The 26365-nt window shown below is 44.1% G+C and overlaps 1 protein-coding gene across 3 annotated transcripts in view; it reads right to left on the minus strand.

The window, feature by feature from the left end:
- Positions 1-18074, minus strand: part of LOC123763654 (zinc finger protein 84) — a 114732-nt gene extending 96658 nt beyond the window's left edge. The window contains exon 1 of one of the 3 annotated variants that reach the window (XM_045750919.2): positions 17873-18074. The gene's annotated coding sequence lies outside the window, so the exon portion shown is untranslated. The remainder of the gene's footprint in view (positions 1-17872) is intronic. The other 2 variants (XM_045750927.2, XM_069302171.1) reach the window with 2 other exon arrangements.
- Between the last annotated feature and the right edge of the window lie 8291 nt (positions 18075-26365).

The raw sequence follows: 26365 nt of genomic DNA on the forward strand, positions 1-26365 counted from the left end.
GAACAAAGCAGCTGGCCCAGATGGCGTTTCACCATGGGTTCTGAGAGAATGTGCATCTGAGTTCCACTTCACCTGATCTTTCAGGCATCCCTGTGTACAGGAATCGTAGCAGACGTGTGGAAACAGGCTAACATAGTTCCAATCTACAAAAGTGGCAGCAGGGAAGACCCCCTCAATTATAGACCTGTATCATTGACAAGTGTAATATTGAAAGTATTGGAAAAACTAATCAAAACTAAATGGGTAGAACACCTAGAGAGAAATGATATAATATCAGACAGACAGTATGGTTTTCGATCTGGAAGATCCTATGTATCGAATTTACTCAGTTTCTATGATCGAGCCACAGAGATATTACAGGAAAGAGATGGTTGGGTTGACTGCATCTATCTGGACCTAAAAAAGGCTTTCGACAGAGTTCCACATAAGAGGTTGTTCTGGAAACTGGAAAATATTGGAGGGGTGACAGGTAAGCTTCTATCATGGATGAAAAATTTTCTGACTGATAGAAAAATGAGGGCAGTAATCAGAGGCAATGTATCGGAATGGAGAAATGTCACAAGTGGAGTACCACAGGGTTCAGTTCTTGCACCAGTGATGTTTATTGTGTACATAAATGATCTACCAGTTGGTATACAGAATTATAAGAACATGTTTGCTGATGATGCTAAGATAATAGGAAGGATAAGAAATTTAGATGATTGTCATGCCCTTCAAGAAGACCTGGACAAAATAAGTAGATGGAGCACCACTTGGCAAATGGAATTTAATGTTAATAAATGTCATGTTATGGAATGTGGAATAGGAGAACATAGATCCCCACACAACCTATATATTATGTGAGAAATATTTAAAGAATTCTGATAAAGAAAGAGATCTAGGGGTGGTTCTAGATAGAAAACTATCACCTGAGGACCACATAAAGAATATTGCGCAAGGAGCCTATGCTATGCTTTCTAACTTCAGAATTGCATTTAAATACATGGATGGCGATATACTAAAGAAATTGTTCATGACTTTTGTTAGGCCAAAGCTAGAATATGCAGCTGTTGTGTGGTGCCCATATCTATAAATAAATAAATAAATGAATAAATGTTTATTTATGTAAGGTACATACATACAAGAAATTTTTACAAAGATTGGTGGACTTATAGATAGAGCATCTTAAGGAGCACATCAACAAACTGGAAAAGGTGCAAAGACATGCTACCAAGTGGCTCCCAGAACTGAAAGGTAAGAGCTACGAGGAGAGGTTAGAAGCATTAAACATGCCAAAACTAGAAGACAGAAGAAAAAGAGGTGATATGATCACTACATACAAAATAGTAACAGGAATTGATAAAATCGACAGGGTAGATTTCCTGAGACCTGGCACTTCAAGAACAAGAGGTCATAGATTTAAACTAGCTAAACACAGATGCCGAAGAAATATAAGAAAATTCACCTTCGCAAATAGAGTGGTAGACGGTTGGAACAAGTTAAGTGAGAAGGTGGTGGAGGCCAAGACCGTCAGTAGTTTCGAAGCGTTATATGACAAAGAGTGCTGGGAAGACGGGACACCACGAGCGTAGCTCTCATCCTGTAACTACACTTAGGTAATTACAGGTACTCGTGTTCCGAGGTACCACTGAATATATATACAGTGTGTCCTCACTTGAACGAACTATATGGGGCGAAGCCGATTCGTTCCAGTGCGGAATTCGTTCCATCCGTCTGGCCCCAACAACCTTCTTAATTTTTTTTTTTTTAAACATATGCCAGGACACATTAGTTTGTTTCTTTGTTGTGTGGTGCTTCATTATAATATCTTTCATGCTCTTTTGGTGTCAATAATAATCTGAGATGCGAGAATCACCATCCCCCACACCATCCTCCACACCACACACACCATTTTCCACACCACCGACACCATCCTCCACACCACCCACACCATCCCCCCACACCACCCACACCATCCCCCCACACCACCCACACCATCCCCCCACACCACCCACACCATCCCCCCACACCACCCACACCATCCAACCACACCACCCACACCATCCCCCCACACCACCCACACCATCCTCCACACCACCCACACCATCCTCCAGACCACCCACACCATCCACACCATCCCCCACACCATCCTCCACACCATCCCCCATACCATCCCAACACCATTCGCCCCCACCACCCACACTCCCCACACCACCACCCACACACCCCACACCACCCACATCATCCCCCCACACCCAACCACACCACCCACCCACCACCCAACCACACCACCCACACCATCACCCACACCAACCCACCCACACCACCCAAACCACACCACACCACCCACACCATCCATGGGGTGTATTGAAGCAGCAGGCTTGGAAGCGTCTCAACTCGCCCGACAAAAAAAAATGATGGGTTGACAGGTCTCCTCTCACACCTCCAGGACCCCCCCCCCCACCCCCCAGGTAACCGGCCATACACACCACAATGCCAAGTCAGCTATTGTTTTCTTCAGGAAACAATAAAACATGTTAATGATTAATAATGTATATTAATACTCGAAAATTAACATATTTTGGCATAAATATTTTACAGCTAAGATTGAGATTTATAATAGAGTATGAATGAGAGGTTTGGCAGCCATGCATGGTGAGCACCCTTTTCTCTCCACTTCCACCTCCCCTGACAACACCTTCCACCACTGACCCCACCTGCCTCTTTCCACCACCTGCCTCCCCTGACACCGCCTGCCTCTTTCCACCACCTGCCTCCCCTGACACCGCCTGCCTCTTTCCACCACCTGCCTCCCCTGACCCCACCTGCCTCTTTCCACCACCTGCCTCCCCTGACCCCACCTGCCTCTTTCCACCACCTGCCTCCCCTGACACCACCTGCCTCTTTCCACCACCTGCCTCCCCTGACCCCACCTGCCTCTTTCCACCACCTGCCTCCCCTGACCCCACCTGCCTCTTTCCACCACCTGCCTCCCCTGACCTCACCTGCCACCCCTGACACCACCTGCCTCCCCTGACCCCGCCTGCCTCCCCTGACACCGCCTGCCTCCCCTGACACCGCCTGCCTCCCCTGACACCGCCTGCCTCCCCTGACACCGCCTGCCTCCCCTGACACCGCCTGCCTCCCATGACACCGCCTGCCTCCCCTGACCCCGCCTGCCTCCCCTGACCCCACCTGCCTCCCCTGACCCCACCTGCCTCCCCTGACCCCACCTGCCTCCCCTGACACCACCTGCCTCCCCTGACACCACCTGCCTCCCCTGACACCACCTGCCTCCCCTGACTCCACCTGCCTCCCCTGACCCCACCTGCTTCCCCTGACCCCACCTGCCTCCCCTGACCCCACCTGCCTCCCCTGACCCCACCTGCCTCCCCTGACCCCACCTGCCTCCCCTGACCCCACCTGCCTCCCCTGACACCACCTGCCTCTCCTGACCCCACCTGCCTCCCCTGACCCCACCTGCCTCCCCTGACACCACCTGCCTCCCCTGACACCACCTGCCTCCCCTGACCCCACCTGCCTCCCCTGACACCACCTGCCTCCCCTGACACCACCTGCCTCCCCTGACACCACCTGCCTCCCCTGACACCACCTGCCTCCCCTGACACCACCTGCCTCCCCTGACACCACCTGCCTCCCCTGACACCGCCTGCCTCCCCTGACACCACCTGCCTCCCCTGACACCACCTGCCTCCCCTGACACCGCCTGCCTCCCCTGACACCACCTGCCTCCCCTGACCCCACCTGCCTCCCCTGGCACTGCCTGCCTCCCCTGACACCACCTGCCTCCCCTGACACCACCTGCCTCCCCTGACCCCACCTGCCTCCCCTGACACCACCTGCCTCCCCTGACACCACCTGCCTCCCCTGACACCACCTGCCTCCCCTGACACCACCTGCCTCCCCTGACACCACCTGCCTCCCCTGACACCACCTGCCTCCCCTGACACCACCTGCCTCCCCTGACACCACCTGCCTCCCCTGACCCCACCTGCCTCCCCTGGCACCGCCTGCCTCCCCTGACACCACCACAAATGATGCCAGCCACCTCACCAAGGCCTAACGTTCACACGACCTGTGCTTGTTTTATTGTTCTACTCAAAATTTATTCTAAATAGATATTAGTACAGTACGTAGGCTGTTAGAGGAGGGAGGGAGGGATCCAGGAAACAACCCCCCCCTCCCACCCCCCCACCCCCCCTATGGCTCAGGGAGCGACCGGCCGGCCACACAATGCCAGCTGTTATCTACACCCCAATTGTATTAAAAATTCTGTGAAAAGGAAATGTGTTCAAACTTTTTAAAATATGTACTGTATCTATCACAATTTTCACCATTATTATTGCTTCAATATGACATTTTTCTAATAAAAAGGCTATTTTCAGTGTAGATAATGTGATAATTATCATTAAATTGACTCTTGGCATCTGACGACGAGAGGAGAGTGAGGTACTGTAGTTGGTGGTCTCTGAAGGAGGGTGGGGGGCGGGGGAGCATGGAGGCGCCAGTCACGTGTTGCCTCCTGACAACAACTCTCTCACCAATGCCCCCTGACACCATTTTATCACCATTTCAGCTGGTTGTCAGCTGCCTGGCTGACAACCTGCCTCCCATGAGAATACTAACTTACACCACCTGCCCCCAAACAAAAAACCTTAACTCAGATTCAGATTCAGATTCAGATGTTTATTCAGGTAAGGTATATACATACAAGTGATGTTACATTAATGGATTGATATATAGATAGAGCTAGTACATACAATGCCTAAAGCCACTATTACGCAATGCGTTTCGGGCAAGAAAAACATTAATATCTAGAACTTAATACTAATTGAGCATAAAGAATAAAAGATGTTGAGAACAAATACAAATAAAGATAAAAAAAAAGGGGGAACATGACTGAAAAAGCAGCACAAATACAATAGGTTGACAGTGTTGATTACAAAAAAGAAAAAAAAAGAAAATAACAGACATGGGTTGACAATAGAGGAGTGAGGTAGATTACAGGGAATTTATTAGGTAGTGTTTAGTTTTTATCTTAAACTGGTTGAGAGAGGTACAGTCTTTAACATGGTTGGGAAGGTCATTCCACATTCTGGGCCCCTTGATTTGCAGAGCATTTCTAGTTTGATTAAGACGTACTCTAGGAATATCAAAACTGTATTTATTTCTGGTGTGGTGCTCATGGGTTCTGTTACAACCTTCTATGAAGCTTTTAAGATCAGGATTGGCATTATAGTTTAGCGTTTTATATATGTATAATACACATGAGAGAATGTGCAGTGACTTAATATCTAACATATTAAGAGATTTGAGTAGGGGTACCGAGTGATGTCTGGGGCCAGAGTTGGATATTGTTCTAATAGCGGCTTTATGTTGGGTAATTAGAGGACGTAAGTGATTTTGGGTAGTAGAACCCCAAGCACAAATACCATAGTTGAGATAAGGATAGATAAGGGAGTAATAGAGAGTCACCAGAGCAGGGCGTGGTACATAATATCTGATCTTAGAAAGAATGCCCACAGTTTTTGAAACTTTTTTTGATATATTTAGAATGTGTCCCTGGAAATTCAGCTTGTTGTCAATGAGAATGCCAAGGAATTTGCCATCTAATTTGTTACAAATTTGGGTATTGTTTATTTTGAGATTTATAAGACTAGAGGATTTATTGCCAAACAGAATATAGAAGGTTTTGTCAATGTTAAGGGTGAGTTTGTTGGCAGTTAGCCAATGATGGACTTTATTTAGCTCAGTATTTACTGTGGCATTTAGAGCAAGAGGGTCAGGACTGGAGTAAATGAAGGTTGTGTCGTCAGCAAATAGAATTGGTTTGAGGTGTTGGGAGGCATTTGGAAGGTCATTAATGTAGATGAGAAAGAGGAGAGGGCCAAGTATGCTGCCCTGAGGAACACCAATGTTGATGGGTAGGGTGGGAGAAATTGTATTATTCACAGAAACATATTGGAGCCTGTCAGTAAGGTAGGACTCGAGGTATTGTAGGGAGTGCCCTCTGACTCCATAATGATGTAATTTAAGAAGAAGGTTATGGTGGTTGACAGTATCAAAAGCTTTACGCAGGTCCACAAATAACCCAACAGGGAGCTCCTTTTTATCAAGGGCTGTATGAATCGAGTTAAGCATACTAATGAGTGCATCGTTAGTGCTTTTTTTGGGTCTGAAGCCATATTGGCAAGGGCTAAGTATATTGAGTTTGGCTAGATATGAGTAAAGCTGCTTGTATATAAGTTTTTCAAAAATTTTTGACAAGTTTGGCAGGATTGATATAGGTCTGTAGTTGTTAACATCTGTGGGATCACCACATTTGTGGACAGGCGTTACTCTCGCTTTTTTTAGAATATCTGGAAAGGTTTGGAGTTCAAGTGACTTGTTGAAGAGAAAAGCAATAGCAGGGGCTAAAGATCTGGAGGCTTTTTTGTATATTAAAGTTGGTATCTCCTCAAGGGCACTAGACTTGGTTTTAAGGGAAAGGATTATCTCATTGACGTCAGTGGAATTAATAGGCTTTAGGTACAGAGACTGTGGATAGTTACCTGTAAGATAGTCCATAATGTCAGTACTGGAAGATGGAATATCATTTGCAAGGGATGAACCAATGGAAGAGAAGAACCTATTGAACTCAATAGCAGAATCAGAGGCTGAAAGCTGACCATCGTTATTAGACAGGAGAGTCGGTTTGTTATTTAAAGATTTCTTTGATCCCAATATTTGTGAAATTGTGCTCCAAGTTTGTTTAATGTTGCTCTTTATTTGAGTAAATTTATCTTCGTAGTAATTAGTTTTGGCTCGTCTAATTATCTTAGTTAGCAATAATGAGTAATTCTTTGAGAATTCTTTGGAGACAATTCCTAACCTATACTTCTTCTCAAGGTCGTGTTTTTTGTTAATGGATTTCAGTATTCCCTTTGTAAGCCAAGGATTGTTAAGCCTTTTGCTTGTGACTTGTTTTGTAAGCCTAGGACAGTAGGTGTTATAAAGGCTAAGAGTTGTTTGTAGAAAAGATTGCACTGCTAGGTTGATGTCCCCTATGTTACCTAACTCGGACTCCCAGTTGACATTATCAGCAGCAGTTATAAAATTGTTTATAGCAGTTTCATTGTGCAGCCTAAAGCTTAACTCCCTTGTTTCTAGAGGTGGTTTGCTAATGTTAGTTAAGAGAAATGTGGGGTAGTGGTCTGTAGTGCTATCGGTGATTATACCTGAAGTAAGCGGAGAGGTTATGTTGGTCCAGATGTGATCTAGAGTCGTGGCAGTGCTATCAGTGATTCTAGTAGGTCTAGTGATTAAGGGTATGAGGAGGCAGGAATTCATACAGTTGAGGAAGCTAACAGCAGTAGGGTGTTCTGGCTCGCAGAGGTCAATATTAAAGTCCCCTGCGATAATTAGGTGGTTTTTGTTCAGTCTGTTATCAAGTATTAGATTTCTAAGGTTTGAGTTGAATACAGACACATCAGTGTTGGGAATTCTATAGACTGCACCCACAGACAGGACAGACTCAGCACCCTTGACTCTGAAGCTGGCGAAGATATACTCCCCATAGCAGTCTCTAGTTCTAATTTCTTTTAAGCATGTTAGTTCTTGGTGGTAGTAAAGAGCAGTGCCACCACCTCTCTGAAGTTGACGACAGTTGTGAATTGCTGAGTAGTTAGGCATGTTAAAGAGTTGAGTAGTATCCTCTTTCAACCATGTTTCAGTAAGTATAATAAAAGAGAATTTGTTGCCAATAGTTTCAATCAAGGCACTAACATCATCGAAGTGTTTACCTAGGGATCTAACGTTCAAATTGATTACAGAGATATTGTGATTATGAGTTAATACATTGTTTACATCATGTGCTGCAAAATATCTGCAATTTAGATCATTAAAGTGATTATTGTCATAGATAGTGGATAAGAGTGACACCATAACTACTAACACCACTTGCCTCCTGGCAACAACTCTCCCACCAATGCCCCCCTGACACCATTTTATCACCATTTTTATCACCATTTCTCCCTAGAAACAATGGGTAAGGATAATAAAACACTACATAACTGTTTACACTCTGGTGAATCATAGTTGATGACAACCAGCTCTGACGCTCGGCCTTGGTGACCGCTTGGACGAACATTCCTTGCTTAATCGAACATTTGTGTGTTCCACTGAACATTTGGTACCGAATTCAATTTGTTCAGCTCTTCCGGGAATTCGATAGAGCGGGGTTCGTTAGACTGAGGAAGCAGTGTGTGTATATATATATATATATATATATATATATATATATATATATATATATATATATATATATATATATATATTAGTATATTTTGGTAGCAGTCTTTCCTGTAGACATATATTATTAAATATGACCGAAAAAGTAAGATTAATAATTCTAACACGAATTTTCTCAATCTTTCGTACATTTCTTTTCACTGTTGGTGGTAATTCAAAAATCAATTCTCCAAAATTCATTTTTATTTCTAGTCTGACGTGACACTTGAGCACGTTTCGTAAAACTTATTACATTTTCAAAGACTTTAGTTACACATATACAACTGAATAGAACTTACACATCTCCGATTTGTTTATATCTACATTTGAGTGAGGTGGATGGGGTGAGGTGGTATTTAATAGGGTATTAATTTCATCAACACAAGACAGAACACGAAACAATGGGTATTGAATAGAAGTGATTGTAGAAAGCCTATTGGTCCATATTTCTTGATGCTTCTATATTGGAGCGGAGTCTTGATGTGGGTAGAATATAGTTGTGCATCAATTGGCTGTTGATTGCTGGTGTTGACTTTTTAATGTGCAGTGCCTCGCAAACGTCAAGCCGTCTGCTATCGCTGTATCTATCGATGATTTCTGTGTTGTTTACTAGGATTTCTCTGGCGATGGTTTGGTTGTGGGAAGAGATTATATGTTCCTTAATGGAGCCCTGTTGCTTGTGCATCGTTAAACGCCTAGAAAGAGATGTTGTTGTCTTGCCTATATACTGGGTTTTTTGGAGCTTACAATCCCATGGGTTCTCCCCTAGGTGTCCTGTTTGCAAACTTCTACATGGGTACCATCGAGCAAAAAGTCTTAGTCGACATGAACTTGAAACTGGCCATATAATGCAGGTATCTTGACGACATTTTTACACAGGTACCTGATGTCAGACATCTGCAGGAGCTGAAGGAGGCGTTTGAGCAGAGTTCCGTGCTGCGTTTCACTTACGAGATGGAAAAGGATGGGAAGCTGCCCTTTCTAGATGTAACAGTCATGGAAAAGAGCGGAGGTTTCCACACTGCAGTCTACACTAAGGAAACGAACATAGGAATGTGCCTAAATGCCAACAGCGACTGCCCAGACAGGTACAAGAGGAGTGTTGTTAACGCATATGTCGACCGTGCTCTCAGATACAGCTCAGAATGGAAGCAAGTCGACGAAGAACTCTGTAGGGTAAGGCAGGTCCTAGTCAACAACGGCTTTTCCAATGGTTTCGTCGAAGACATCATAAGAAGGAAAGTGAAACGCCATGCAACCTCTGAAAAGACAACTAACACAACACCTATACCCCCTATTAGACTATTTTACAGGAACTTCTTTTCCACAGCTCATAAAACGGAGGAAAGGGTCCTGAAAGATATTGTTAATAGAAACGTTATCCCTACAGACAAAAATCAGAGGATACAACTGACGATTTACTATAAAACCAGAAAAACGGCCAGCCTACTCATGAGAAACTCTCCAGACACAAAGCAGAACGCTTTAAAAAGAGACCAACGTCGTCTATGCCTTCAAATGCCCTCTTGGGGATTGTAAGCTCCAAAAAACCCAGTATACAGTATAGGCAAGACAACAACATCTCTTTCTAGGCGTTTAACGATGCACAAGCAACAGGGCTCCATTAAGGAACATATAATCTCTTCCCACAACCAAACCATCGCCAGAGAAATCCTAGTAAACAACACAGAAATCATCGATAGATACAGCGATAGCAGACGGCTTGACGTTTGCGAGGCACTGCACATTAAAAAGTCAACACCAGCAATCAACAGCCAATTGATGCACAACTATATTCTACCCACATCAAGACTAAGCTCCAATATAGAAGCATCAAGAAATATGGACCAATAGGCTTTCTACAATCACTTCTATTCAATACCCATTGTTTCGTGTTCTGTCTTGTGTTGATGAAATTAATACCCTATTAAATACCACCTCACCTCACTCACATGTAGATATAAACAAATCGGAGATGTGTAAGTTCTATTCAGTTGTATATGTGTAACTAAAGTCTTTGAAAATGTAATAAGTTTTACAAAACGCGCTCAAGTGTCACGTCAGACTAGAAATAAAAATGAATTTTGGAGAATTGATTTTTGAATTACCACCAACAGTGAAAAGAAATGTACGAAAGATTGAGAAAATTCGTGTTAGAATTATTAATCTTACTTTTTCGGTCATATTTAATAATATATATATATATATATATATATATATATATATATATATATATATATATATATATATATATATATATATATATATATATATATATATATATATATATATATATATGTGCGGAAAATCCACAGAGAAATATGAAATGACGTAAACGATTCGGCTTATTAAAGCCTTTGTCAACACCAGACTGAAAGTAATATTTGTCAGTCTGGTGTTGACAAAGGCTTTAACAATCCGAAACGTTCACCTCATTTCGTATTTCTCTGTGGATTTTCCGCATATATATACAGTGGTACCTCGCATAACGATTGCCCCAAAAGACGAATATTTTGGGTAACGAACGCCCCGATCGGCGTCAAATCGTCCCGTATGATGAACGCTGGTTTGAGTAACGTCAACACCACATGGTGGGGTCGCGCTGCTTCTTGCACATTCTTAGACGCCTCCGACGATGCACATAAATTATGTTGTTCTTGTTGGATGCTAATGATGCTGGGATATAAAAGGGTGACTGCTGAGATGTTGCAAAGAATTGACGTTTTTGTAGGAAAAAAGAAATGAAATGTCTGATATACAACAAATGTCAAAAAGGTTCGTTCGGTGTTCGGCAGGTAGGCTGCTCCATTATAACAATCTTTCTTTGTTTCAAATGTGTTCCATTTGTTTTTTATTTGTCATTTACGTACGTCTCAATAATGGAGAAGCCTACCTTACATACACTGAATAAACCATTATGACATTTTCCTTTCTTCAAATGTGTTCAATATTTATTTTTCATTTGTCGTATAGCAAAAGGTTCGTTCGGTGGTTGGCAAGTAGGCTGCTCCATGTTTCTCACATACAAAAAACGTAAATAATAAAAAAATGAAGAATTTTGAAAACCAATACAAATGTCAAAAAGGTTCGTCGGTGGTCTACAGGTCGGCTGCTCCATGTTTCTTAAAAAAAAAAAAAAAAATAAAAGAACTGTTGAAACAATTTGAAAAATGGACAAATGTCATAAAGATTCGTTCAGTGTTTGTCGGGTAGGCTGCTCCATTATTGAGACGTAAGTGACAAATACAAAACAAATGGAACACATTTGAAACAAAGAAAGATTTTCATAATGGAGCAGCCTACCCAACAAACACTGAACGAACCTTTTGCTATAACAAATATGAAAGACAAGGGCTGCTGGCTGGGTTAGTAGTGCGTGAGCAACCATTTATGGCACACGTGCCTCTGGCTCTCAAACACCTGTCCCACACGGTGTTGAAAGACTGCACTCAGTCGGTGCAATTCAGACCCTATTGTTTGAAGAACATAAGGGTCATAACATTGGTGAAGCTAGGCGCAATAAGGGCTTAACACAACGGTCGGATGCCAGTGATACAGCACCTATGAGGATAATACAGCGAGCGTATCCAGGTGTAGCTCTGAGCCCCACCCTTTCCATCTCTAATGTATATAGATGATACATAGATGAATCGTTTTCTGCGTTCAGTGATGATGCATCTGATACAAGTAGCATAGATGAACAGTGTTAGCGGCTTCCATGGTGGTGGTGTTCATTGATATTTTCAAGAATACCTGAATCTCTTCCTGAATGATGGACACTCTTTGAGGCTAGCTGAATCTCTTCCTGTGTGGGACCTTACAAAGTGATCTTTTCAAGACTACCTTACAAATTGAGCTTTTCCTATAATCGTTTCAATACTACTTTATGCTTTACAAGCTTGGTTGACTTCAACTTGAAATCCATAGACTGGGAAGCATATGAAGCTAAAACAGAAGATTTTTGGACCTGTAAATTTGTAGACCTCATCCTGGAAACATTCTTGTATCAACATGTTAAACAAGCTACGAGGATGAGGGAAGGGGACGTTCCCTCTATGCTAGATTTGATATTTTCCAGGTAGGAGGAAGAAATATTTGACATTCAGTACCTTCCTCCCTTGGGTAAAAGTGACCATGTCTTTTTGGGAGTAAAGTATGCAATGCATTATAATCTGGAAGAAAATATGATAGTTGATGAAATTGAAAAACCTGATTTTAGGAGGGGACATTATGGCAACCTTAGACAATTTTTTAGTGAGTATAATTGGACAGACTTGTTGCTAGGCAAGGAAGTGAATGAGCTGTATGTCAAGTTTTGTGAAATATATGATAAAGGCACAAAAAAAATTATACCAAAACAGAGATGCAGAACTAGGAAACAGGATTGGTTTGTGAGGGAATGAAGATTCCCTCAGCTAGTTTTCCTAGTTTCTAGATTAGGCTAGTCGCTCTAGGGACTCTAGAAACTGGAGCTTTCAAACTAACATATACTTGTGGGGTGTTGATAGAAAGCTTATGTTAAGGACTGTTGTTTGGGACTGGTTAGAGATCTGTGATTGCTCTGTAGAGAGAATTACAGAAATTTTCCTGTTTCTGTGAAATAGGATGAGAGGTGAGAGTGAAGTGGTATGTGAGGTACTTGACTCTCAAACCGTTAGAGGTGGGGGGAAAGTGGGGTGAACGTTGCGTTGCCCCCCCCCCCCCACCATGTGAGACAGTGCGCCACTGTCTTTAGGCCTCCCCCTCCTTGTGACGTCACGGGACGCCTGAGGGTGAGTGAGGCCTGTGATTGGGTTAGGCACCTCTGCTCTGAGCTGTGTTTTGGCGCGAACGGCTGTTATTGGAAGCGGCACCATGGGGGTGTGCCGGCTTCCTGTTGATTGGTCAAGACAAAGTAGGGGGGGAGATATGGGCATTTTGAGTTTCCCTAGCCCGCAAAATCGTCAGTTTGAGCTGGGTAGCAGCTGGAGGAGGACGTAGCTGGGTGGAGGTGGGAGTCTCCCATCTCCACCCCCCCCCCCCCCCCCGTTAATCGCGAACGTTACCGTGTTGTCCAGCAGGGATGGCACTCCTGCCATCCCGGGTTGTGTCTAGGCCAAATTTTCATGAAATTTGGGGCCAATAAGGTACGGAAGGACCAGTAAGATAGCCTCAGAGACAGTGGGCACCCATGAGGCAGCTGGCAGAGCCTCATGGTGTAACAGATGGTTCGAATAACCTGTCTAGTGTTGATGGACAATTGGTGGAATCAGGGCAGTGTAATTGTGGTGAGATTACAGGCCCCTGTTGGACTTTGAATTCCGCCAGGCGGCGTCAGTGTGGTGACGCCGCCGGCCATTGTCACTCGAGTGTACGAGCGAGCATGCTGAGGATAGGGTGTAAAGTGATCTCCCCAAACACGTGTGTATGCTAGTGGGCGCCAACCAGCCAGTCGGGGGCCACCCCAGGCCGCCCGCGGCCACCCACGCCGCCCACTTTGGCCAGCCGCCCGGGATGGGGGGGGCCACCCACCCAGGTCTCCCGCGCGGCAAAACCCCCACCCCACCCCCGCGCACCAGCTCAGCCGGGTGGGGTGCTATGACGTCATGCGCTACCCGTGGCCACTCCTTAGGGCCACGTGGTTAAGCCACCTTCCCTGGACATTCTAGGGCCACACCTCGCACGAGGAGCGTGCTAGGTGTTTACAGCCAGAGAGGTAGTGACCAGGAAAAGGATTGTGGTGAATACCAGGAGAGGTGAGTAATTTTAAAAGTGTTACAGGTGAGGGTAGCAGCTGTGTGACAGCTGTCAGTGGCACGTCCAGGTGACTGGTAGGGCGGTACCTGGAGATGGATGTTGTACACGGGACCACACTGTAGTATTATAATGTATATAAGTGTGTAGACTGACTTGAGTATGTAACCGGTCAGTGTAGAGATTTACCATATAAATGATCCAGTTGTCGATTCTATATAATCGGTCAGACTGGATTAGTGCGATGATTACAAGGGGGCGTGGAAGGAACCGAAGCAACCAACACCCCCAAGTCCCAACACGAACCAAAACGGGGCAGCCCCGGGGCTCCCGGGGAGTAAACCACGAGAGCATTGCCACCACCAAGGCTCAAAGTGCAACACCCCTGCTGCCCGCACCCGCTCAGTCAGCACAACTGGGTAACCAAGCCACAACGAGCAACCAAACTCGCTGGACTCCGGGTCGAAGGTGTCACCGACCCCACAGGCAGCAGACGGAGGCAAAACAGAGTCACCCAGAGACAAAGGGTGAGAGCAACCCTCAAACTCGCTGGAAGCGAGGGGGGACTCTGGGGTCACATCCATCGGACCCACACGCCCCCAGGGGTTTCCCAGGGTCCTGAGCGTTTACTAAAAGAGGACTCGCGATCAGGTAATCCCAGGCAGGGTACTGCTAACCGGTACTGCTAACCGGCGCCCAAGCTACCAAACAACTTTCTAAGAGCCAAACCCCCGGGACGTGTACACTCACGGGGACCTAGCAGGGGGTACCACCAGAAAATACTCAGAACACAAGGGACACAAGGGGCAAGAACGAAGGCAGACCCCCCCACCAGGTAGATAAACAAAAAGAAAAAGAAAACCCCCGCAAGAGGACAACGTACCCAAGCGGAACAGAGCCGGCCGCAATGATTGGTAAAGACAAGCTGCACAGTACCCTGCGCCCCACCAGTGCAAAACTGCCCTTTTCCGTAAGGCGAACAAGGGAGACAGAACACCCGAGCACACAAAGAGCGGCCGAAAACCAAGCAGTAAACGGCCTAGCAGGGGCAGGATCCAAGGAACTTGTGGAAGGTGGCCCCAAGCCCCAAGGGCAGTACTTACAGGGCACCTAGGGAATGGAACCCTAGGCGCATGCAGCCCGAGTACTGGAGAATCACTCCCGGCTCACGCACCACCTAGAAAACAGACACCACACTCTAGGTACAGTGCTGAAACAACCACTGGAGCCGGAGCACATAACCGGTGCCTATAGCATCAGCCGAAGAACTGATGGGTGGATAGCCGGCGTGGGAGATCTGGGGCTCCCCCTTCCCCCTCCTGGGGAGGAGGGAGCTGCGCAGACAGCGGCACAGTGACGTGTGACGCCATACTAGTTTGCTTGTTTTCTGTTGAGGAGTTCTATCCACTAGTTCGGCTTTACGTAGCAATTTTCACCAGAATAGGGGTTTGTTTTAGAATGCTTACCTTTCTGGATGCTTGACCCGGTCGATAGCAGACATAGAATGCTTCCAACCACACGGGGGTTTCTATAGGCCATTGCTCCCCTTGCCTCTCTGAGGGGGCCAGGTTCTGGCCGTGGTTCCCGGTAGGCCCTAGAACTCCATACACATGACTGATGCCAAAATCTGATATTAGCATATCAGCCTGGTAAAGCTCCGGGAGCCGACGGGGCTCCCCCCAGAAAAACTGTGAAAACTTGATCAGCATCAGCAACACTACCTCTACAGCATGCTTCCCTTGACTAAAATGCTTTCCCCTGACCAATCAGCAAGCATCAAATGTTAATCATTCAACAGTCTCCACTGCAACAGAAGACAGTGTGTCACAATGAAAGATAAGACCTTAGAGAGGCAGAATGTTACCTATAATGTAATATCCTTTGCCTGTAACATAAATATCCTTTTCCTGAACTACAGTACATGAATGACTTATTTTGGTGGATACATGCATTCCTCAATATTTACTGATGATGCCAAAATTGTGAGGATAATAAATACAATTGAAGAATAGTAGAAACTACTGGACAAAATAAAAGAATAGCCCAGAAAGTGACAACAAGAAATTAATTCAGGCAAGTGTAAAGAAATGAGTCTGGGTGCTGGGAACAGAAGGCCGAATACACTGTACCACAGCGTAAAGAAATGAGTTTGGGTGCTGGCAACAGGAGGCTGGACACACACTGTACCACATGGGTGAGTAAATGCTCCTCATATCAGACTAAGAAAAGACTTGGAGGTAGATGCCATGCCAAACCTGTCACTAGAAGCCCACAACAAATAAATATCATCCATTACATACAAAAGGGTAACCAAGAAAAGAACTGCCTTTAGGAATCTGAAGAGAGAGTCATTCAGGAGCTTTCATATCACAAAAGTCATACCAATTCTGGAATTTGCAGCAACAGCATGAAGTCCTTATCTCATTCCTAGAACAGAAAGTCTAAGTTATAAGGAAAGCGTAAAGTAGCAATCCCTAACATGACTGGAAGCGAAAGAACAGTAGAAATATGATGACCATGAACAAAATACCCAGAGGAATAGAAAAAGACAAAGTAGCACTGGCAGTACATGAACAAGGGAACACTCAGGGAGACTAAGTACCCAAATCAGCCACAGACATAAAAAATGCTCTCAGTGTCAGAGTAGGACGTGTGTGCTGCCACTTGTGTGGTGTAGTAGTAGCACACTTGCCCCAAGCTGTACAAGTGACTTTGCCTGGGTTCAAACCCTGGCAAAGGTTGATTGACTGTGCACCAGTGCTTAGCCGTTCGCCACAGATCACCCAGCAGTAATTGGGGACTTGGCAGTAATATGACTGATGGCTCACATTCCAGACAAAACTAATGCTTAACTTGATTAATGGGAAAGAAAAGCTTAACTCCTGAACCCACCTATGTAAGAAAAAATTATGTAATTTATTTACTTATTTATTTATACACAAGAAGGTACATTAGGGTTAAGAGGGTAAATAGCAATGATGATTTTACATTCTTGTAAAGTCACTAGCACACATAGCGTTCTGGGCAGGTCCTTAATCTAATAGTTACTTTTAAGTAGGCAATTTTAAGTAAGTAATTAAGAGCAAAATTGACAAAAAATGTTTACAGGTACATTATAAGAGAATTTGACACAATACAGAAAGATTAGATTAATACACAATAATGATAAAGATTAGTAGGTACATTAGAGGAAAATTTGAGGGTAATGGAGGGAGGTTATCTTGAGGTTATGTTGAGATGATTTCAAGGCTTTTTAGTGTCCCCGCGGCCCGGTCCTCGGCCAGGTTTCCACCCCCAGGAAGCAGCCCGTGACAGCTGACTCCCAGGTACCTATTTACTGCTAGGTAACAGGGGCATCAGGGTGAATGAAACTCTGCCCATTGTTTCTCACTGGCGCCTGGGATCGAACCCGGGACCTAAGGATCATGCGTCCAGTGTTCTGTCAATTCAGTCGCTGGCTTCCTTAATCTAACCCAGGGAGGGAGATACTATACACAGCATAAAATGTAAACATGACAAAACCCAATAGGCTCTCTTGCTTATTTAGTGGGGCCAGGGAGCTGAAGCTAACTCATTTAAGTACAAATGCTTTTTCACCCATAGGAGTGTAAACCCATGGAACCGCCTACCCGCCGAAGCCGTAAACGCTAAAACTCTGCTGGGTTTTAAAATACATCTGAAAAGATCATCAGAGCAAATGGAGGGACCTTTGACTGGCAGGCGGCTTCCTGTCCTGGTCGCGGCCACTGGTATTAGTGGCACACAGGTAAATCAGGTAAATAGAGTATTATAATAAACTATAACAGCCGCGCTCGTCAACGCTGGGTCGAGGATGCGGGAATATTTACATGTCTTGTGTGAACATATTTACCAATTATGAAAGGCAACAGTGGGAAGCAGCCACTGGTCCTAACCTTATTGGTCAGGCCTTAGAGGGTAAATACTGCCAACAGTTTGTTGCCAGCGACGAGGGTGTCCAGCGCTGGGAGAGGACGCCTGGTGAAGGTGGTGTTGTTGTTGTTGTGGAGCCGTCGTGCAGCGCCTCTCATGTTGTTGTACCCCGGCCCCCTTGTCTCCCTCCCGGACCCCATGTCTCCCTCCCGGCCCCCTTGTCTCCCTCCCAGCCCCCATGTCTCCCTCCCGGCCCCCTTGTATCCCTCCCGGCCCCCTTGTCTCCCTCCCAGCCCCCATGTCTCCCTCCCGGCCCCCTTGTCTCCCTCCCGGCCCCTTGTCTCCCTCCCGGCCCCCTTGTCTCCCTCCCGGCCCCCTTGTCTCCCTCCCGGCCCCCTTGTCTCCCTCCCGGCCCCCTTGTCTCCCTCCCGGCCCCCATGTCTCCCTCCCGGCCCCCTTGTCTCCCTCCCGGCCCCCTTGTCTCCCTCCCGGCCCCCTTGTCTCCCTCCCGGCCCCCTTGTCTCCCACCCTGCCCCCTTGTCTCCCTCCCGGCCCCCTTGTCTCCCTCCCGGCCCCTTGTCTCCCTCCCGGCCCCCTTGTCTCCCTCCCGACCCCCTTGTCTTCCTCCAGGCCCCCTTGTCTCCCTCCCGGCCCCCTTGTCTCCCTCCCGGCCCCCTTGTCTCCCTCCCGGCCCCCTTGTCTCCCTCCCGACCCCCTTGTCTTCCTCCCGGCCCCCTTGTCTCCCTCCCGGCCCCCTTGTCTCCCACCCTGCCCCCTTGTCTCCCTCCCGGCCTCCTTGTCTCCCTCCCGGCCTCCTTGTCTCCCTCCCGGCCCCCTTGTCTCCCTCCCGACCCCCTTGTCTCCCTCCCGGCCCCCTTGTCTCCCTCCCGGCCCCTTGTCTCCCTCCCGGCCCCCTTGTCTCCCTCCCGGCCCCCTTGTCTCCCTCCCGGCCCCCTTGTCTCCCTCCCGGCCCCCTTGTCTCCCTCCCGGCCCCCTTGTCTCCCTCCCGACCCCCTTTTCTCCCTCCCGGCCCCCTTGTCTCCCTCCCGGCCCCCTTGTCTCCCTCCCGGCCCCCTTGTCTCCCTCCCGGCCCCCTTGTCTCCCTCCCGATCCCCTTGTCTCCCTCCCGGCCTCCTTGTCTCCCTCCCGGCCTCCTTGTCTCCCTCCCGGCCCCCTTGTCTCCCTCCCGGCCCCCTTGTCTCCCTCCCGGCCCCCTTGTCTCCCTCCCGGCCCCCTTGTCTCCCTCCCGGCCCCCTTGTCTCCCTCTCGGCCCCCTTGTCTCCCTCTCGGCCCCCATTTCAGGTTAGTGGCAGCTGCCTTACTCACAATAATTCCCAGATAAAATATTGACCAGAAACCCATCCTCCAATAAGTGGACAAATTGTGTGCGTCATATATATATATATATATATATATATATATATATATATATATATATATATATATATATATATATATATATATATATATATATATATATATACATATATATATACATATATATACATATATATATACATATATATATATATATATATATATATATATATATATATGTCGTACCTAATAGCCAGAACGCACTTCTCAGCCTACTATTCAAGGCCCGATTTGCCTAATAAGCCAAGTTTTCATGAATTAATGTTTTTTCGTCTACCTAACCTACCTAACCTAACCTAACCTAGCTTTTTTTGGCTACCTAACCTAACCTTACCTATATATATAGGTTAGGTTAGGTTAGGTAGGGTTGGTTAGGTTCGGTCATATATCTACGTTAATTTTAACTCCAATAAAAAAAAATTGACCTCATACATAGAGAAAAGGGTTGCTTTATCATTTCATAAGAAAAAAATTATAGTAAATATATTAATTCAGGAAAACTTGGCTTATTAGGCAAATCGGGCCTTGAATAGTAGGCTGAGAAGTGAGTTCTGGCTACTAGGTACGACATATATATATATATATATATATATATATATATATATATATATATATATGTGTGATATATTTTTTTTTTTCTATAATGTGACGAAGCCCTGCCCCTAGCTTTTGAAACAGCCGAACACCTACGCTTTACCGTCACAATATATAAATATATATATATATATATATATATATATATATATATATATATATATATATATATATATATATATATATATGTCGTACCTAGTAGCCAGAACTCACTTCTCAGCCTACTATGCAAGGCCCGATTTGCCTAATAAGTCAAGTTTTCATGAATTAATTGTTTTCGACTACCTATCCTACCTAACCTAACCTAACCTAACTTTTTCGGCCACCTAACCTAACCTAACCTATAGAGATAGGTTAGGTTAGGTTAGGTAGGGTTGGTTAGGTTCGGTCATATATCTACGTTAATTTTATCTCAAATAAAAACAAATTGACCTCATACATAATGAAATGGGTAGCTTTATCATTTCACAAGAAACAAATTTGAGAAAATATATTAATTCATGAAAACTTGGCTTATTAGGCAAATCGGGCCTTGCATAGTAGGCTGACAAATGCGTTCTGGCTACTAGGTACTATATATGTGTATATATATATATATATATATATAAATATATATATATATATATATATATATATATATATATATATATATATATATATATATTATTATATATGACCGAAAAAGTAAGATTAATAATTCTAACACGAATTTTCTCAATCTTTCGTACATTTCTTTTCACTGTTGGAGGTAAATCAAAAATCAATTCTCCAAAATTCATTTTTATTTCTAGTCTGACGCGACACGAGCGCGTTTCGTAAAACTTATTACATTTTCAAAGACTTTAGTTTACAAATACACAACTGAATAGAACTTACGCATCTCCGATTTTATATCTACATTTGAGTGAGGTGGATGGGGTGAGGTGGCATCAATAGGGGTATTAATTTCATCAACACAAGACAGAACAAGAGGTGGCATTAATAGCGTATTACTTTCATCAACACAAGACAGAACAAGAGGTGGCATTAATAGCGTATTACTTTCATCAACACAAGACAGAACAAGAGGTGGCATTAATAGGGTATTAATTTCATCAACACAAGACATAACACGAAACAATGGGTATTGAATAGAAGTGTTTGTAGAAAGCCTATTGGTCCATATTTCTTGATGCTTCTATATTGGAGCGGAGTCTTGAGGTGGGTAGAATATAGTTGTGCATTAATTGGCTGTTGATTGCTGGTGTTGACTTCTTGATGTGTAGTGCCTCGCAAACGTCAAGCCGCCTGCTATCGCTGTACGTATCTATCGATGATTTCTGTGTTGTTTACTAGGATTTCTCTGGCGATAGTTTGGTTGTGGGAAGAGATTATATGTTCCTTAATGGAGCCCTGTTACTTATGCATCGTTAAACGCCTAGAAAGAGATGTTGTTGTCTTGCCTATATACTGGGTTTTTTGGAGCTTACAGTCCCCAAGAGGGCATTTGAAGGCATAGACGACGTTAGTCTCTTTTAAAGCGTTCTGTTTTGTGTCTGGAGAGTTTCTCATGAGTAGGCTGGCCCTTTTTCTGGTTTTATAGTAAATCGTCAGTTGTATCCTCTGATTTTTGTATGTAGGGATAACGTTTCTATTATTAATATCTTTCAGGACCCTTTCCTCCGTTTTATGGGCTGTGGAAAAGAAGTTCCTGTAAAATAGTCTAATAGGGGGTATAGGTGTTGTGTTAGTTGTCTCTTCAGAGGTTGCATGGCGTTGCACTTTCCTTCTTATGATGTCTTCGACGAAACCATTGGAGAAGCCGTTGTTGACTAGGACCTGCCTTACCCTACAGAGTTCTTCGTCGACTTGCTTCCATTCTGAGCTGTGGCTGAGAGCACGGTCGACATATGCGTTAACAACACTCCTCTTGTACCTGTCTGGACAGTCGCTGTTGGCATTTAGGCACATTCCTATGTTCGTTTCAAGACAACAACATCTCTTTCTAGGCGTTTAACGATGCATAAGCAACAGGGCTCCATTAAGGAACATATAATCTCTTCCCACAACCAAACCATCTCCAGAGAAATCCTAGTAAACAACACAGAAATCATCGATAGATACAGCGATAGCAGGCGGCTTGACGTTTGCGAGGCACTACACATCAAGAAGTCAACACCAGCAATCAACAGCCAATTAATGCACAACTATATTCTACCCACCTCAAGGCTCCGCTCCAATATAGAAGCATCAAGAAATATGGACCAATAGGCTTTCTACAAACACTTCTATTCAATACCCATTGTTTCGTGTTCTGTCTTGTGTTGATGAAATTAATACCCTATTAATGCCACCTCTTGTTCTGTCTTGTGTTGATGAAATTAATACCCTATTAATGCCACCTCTTGTTCTGTCTTGTGTTGATGAAATTAATACCCTATTAATGCCACCTCACCCCATCCACCTCACTCAAATGTAGATATAAAATCGGAGATGCGTAAGTTCTATTCAGTTGTGTATTTGTAAACTAAAGTCTTTGAAAGTGTAATAAGTTTTACGAAACGCGCTCGTGTCGCGTCAGACTAGAAATAAAAATGAATTTTGGAGAATTGATTTTTGATTTACCTCCAACAGTGAAAAGAAATGTACGAAAGATTGAGAAAATTCGTGTTAGAATTATTAATCTTACTTTTTCGGTCATATTTAATAATATATATATATATATATATATATATATATATATATATATATATATATATATATATATATATATATATGCCTTACCTAGTAGCCAGAACGCACTTATCGGCCTACTATGCAGGGCCCGATTTGCCTAATAGGCCGAGTGATTTTCTTTATTTTCAATAAATTGTTTCCAATTAGTTTATTTGAATTATTATTGTGGGGGTTTTCTTTTTTGCTTTCCCGACTGCAATGTGTACGTTGCCAATGTACATGTGGCAGACGCTTCACGAAGCTGTCGGAATTAGCAGAATAGAAAATACGAGAGCAACCGTACAGGGCCTGGGAGCAAGGTCAAGTTAGAGTCCTTGAGGGTCTCTTCTCAGACTAGTCTCACCTGGTCCTGGTCCACGTTGATCGTTGGAATCTCCTCAATGATTTAACACTTTAAGGTACTCCTAGGGTCCTCATCACATTTATAGTTTGTGACTTATAGGCAACTCGGTGTTGAAGACACTTAGAGCTGAAGGCTTGAGTAATGTTTGCAGTATTCAGAAGTGGTTCAACGGAAACACCGCATAAAGCTTAACAGTAGTTTATTTACTAACTTAACCACTAATACAAAGGGTGCTTGATTTACTTTAGATTGGCGTCAGCAAAGCTATGGTTGTATTAGCGAGACTCTTGACGTCTGGCTAAACGACTCGTATCCACTCATGGAGTAACACCTAACTTAATACAGTTGACAGCCAATCATTAACACGGCAACCTAACTGCCGGTATGCAAAGGGATCACAAGAGTTCCAACCGGATACTCGGTAATGATGATATGCAATAAATCAACAACTACACTGTCAATGGGACAGGCAATAACATGCACAATAATAATGTCACACAATAACTAAATGTGTGGTGTATGTGAAGCTCACATGCACAGACGAGTGAAATGCCGTGATACCACACAGATAAATACGCATTCACCGTCGATTCACCTATAACCTGTGACAGGTATGAGAAGGTGAGAACTGGTTGATACCTCAGATCAACACAGACACAATAAAACAATGACAATATCTTGTACTTACAGATAGGGTACCTTTCCTTACTCACTCAGGCACATTTATACAAGCACTCGTAGGTGGCCTGACAGCTGGTTTCGCTCGTAGACACGGAGGGTACTTGCAGCAGGGCGTGCTGTATGCTTAATAGAGAGACACACGCACACACACTGGCACTGGCGATGAGTAAGGTGGTGACGTCACGTAGTAGTGAGGGCGGCGGCGGGCGCCTCGAGGTACTGAGGTACTGAGGTGCACGCTCGGGACGAGTGGCGGCTGTGGTACCATGCAGGTACACTTGTGGTAAAGTCACACACAGGTTACTTAGGCGGCGGCACTGCCTTAGTTCACTCTAAGTCACTCACAACGATCTTTGTCACCAGGGGTTACCTGATACCACTCTGTTTTGCTCTGGAGATTTGTCACTTTAGGCTTCTAAACAATATATTCACACTCGTGATTCTGGGCGAGTGTGTGGTATATCGAATAGACGCTGAGTTTAACTTCACGGTGAGGAATAGACGGTGTTCAGTCTATTGGCCAGTAGACAGAACAGAACCCGTCCTCTGGGTTTGGTCTCCCTCACGTGAATGGTTTTGCCTGAAGCTCAGGGCATCTTGTGGGGCACACACAAGGGGATTACAATTTAGAAGATAAAAAGATAAGATAAAGATAGATAAGATATTAAGATAAAAACGAAGCTATACCTAATAAATTCCCTGTAACCTACCTTATCCCTCTATTGTCAACCAATGTCTGTTTTTTTTTAAATGACGCTGTTTGTCGACCGAATTGTATTTGTGCTGCTTTTTCAGCCATGTCCCCCCCTTTTTATCTCTTTTTTATTTATAATAATAATAATAATGTTTATTTAGGTAAGGTACATACATACAAGAAATTTTTACAAAGATTGGTGGACTTATAGATAGAGCTAGTACATACAATGCCTAAAGCCACTATTACGCAAAGCGTTTCGGGCATGAAAAACTTAAATGACTAAAGCTTAATACTAATTGAGCATAAAGAGTAAAAAGAAAACATGAAATGAAAACATAGCTGAAAAAGCAGCACAAATACAATTCTGTCGACAAACAGCGCTCTTTATAAAAAAAAAAAAAAAAAAAAAAACAGACATTGGTTGACAATTGAGGAGTGAGGTAGGTTACAGGGAATTTATTAGGTATAGCTTCGTTTTTATCTTAAACTGGTTGAGAGAGGTACAGTCTTTAACATGGTTGGGAAGGTCATTCCACAATCTGGGTCCCTTGATTTGTAGAACATTTCTAGTTTGATTAAGTCGTACTCTAGGAATATCAAAACTGTATTTATTTCTGGTGTGGTGCTCATGGGTTCTGTTACAACCTTCTATGAAGCTTTTGAGGTCAGGATTGGCATTACAGTTTAGCTGTAATTACTGTGAATCATTTGTTCTCAACTCATTTTATTCCTTATGCTCAATTAGTATTAAGCTTTAGTCATCAAGGGGCCCAGAATGTGGAATGACCTTCCCAACCATGTTAAAGACTGTACCTCTCTCAACCAGTTTAAGGTAAAAACGAAGCTATACCTAATAAATTCCCTGTAACTCACCTTACCCCTCTGTTGTCAACCCATGTATGTTTTTTGTTTTTTTTGTTTTTCAAATCAACGCTGTTTGAATGTAATTTTCTGTAATAATTTGTAATTGTATTTGTGCTGCTTTTTCAACAATGTTCCCCCCTCTTTTACCTCTATTTTTATTTGTACTCAACACATCTTATTCTTTTTACCCATTAGTTTTAAGCTTTAGTCATTAATGTTTTTCCTGCCCGAAACGCTTTGCGTAATAGTGGCTTTAGGCATTGTATGTACTAGCCCTATCTATAAATCCATCACTCTTTGTAAAATCTCTTGTATGTATGTACCTTACCTAAATAAACATTTGATTTGATTTGACAATTTGACCAATAGCATTGCAGCAAATGGGCGGGAACCAATCATATTAGCTCGTTCGATGAGCAGTAGCAGGAGTGACGTCATGAACACGGCACGACCACGTCGTAGCTGTTATTCACCATCGTGCCGGTTGACCCCAGAGCTCAGACGCTGCCAGCATCTCTCGTCTGTCCCACGCTCCCACTAGCCAATGTACTCACTGACCCTTGGTGGCAAGTATGCTTAACTCCCTGTATCTACTTCCTGCCTGGACATACGGCGGCCTCCGTAAGTGTTCCCTGGTTAAGTGGGCATTCTGGAGATACCTAACATGCCAGGTCACTATCCAGGGTTAACAGAAATAGGACCTTGTGCACAAGATCGGTGCACTGTGCACAACAATGAGCCATTCCAGTCAGCTGTGGGAGAATCTTGAGAGACACTCTCTCACAATTATATTATATTATGACCATAATTTATTGACTTAGTTGTGTTAGTTTAGGTTAGGTTATGGTTTAGGTTAGGTTAGTTTAGGTTACAGTGGGTTATGTACACAGTGAATCAGCTTTAGGCAATCTTACAAATGCACTTCATAATATTAACTGGGATTCTAAATTCAACAATACCCAAGATATAAATTCATTAGCTAACCTCTTCCTCTCTAAAACTCTAAGCCTCTACAACCTTCATTGTCCCCTTCTTACCAAGCAAGTAACTGACAAAAGATTAAACAATCCATGGCTCACAAGTGCCATTCTCAACTCAATCAACAAGAAACTTGAATATGAAAAGAAACTTAGGATTGGTCTAGTTTCAAAGGAAGTAGCTAAAAGGTACTCATCAATGCTTACCAGTATCATAAGAAAGGC

This window comes from Procambarus clarkii, chromosome 5 (assembly GCF_040958095.1).
Source record: "Procambarus clarkii isolate CNS0578487 chromosome 5, FALCON_Pclarkii_2.0, whole genome shotgun sequence".
NCBI lineage: Eukaryota > Metazoa > Arthropoda > Malacostraca > Decapoda > Cambaridae > Procambarus > Procambarus clarkii.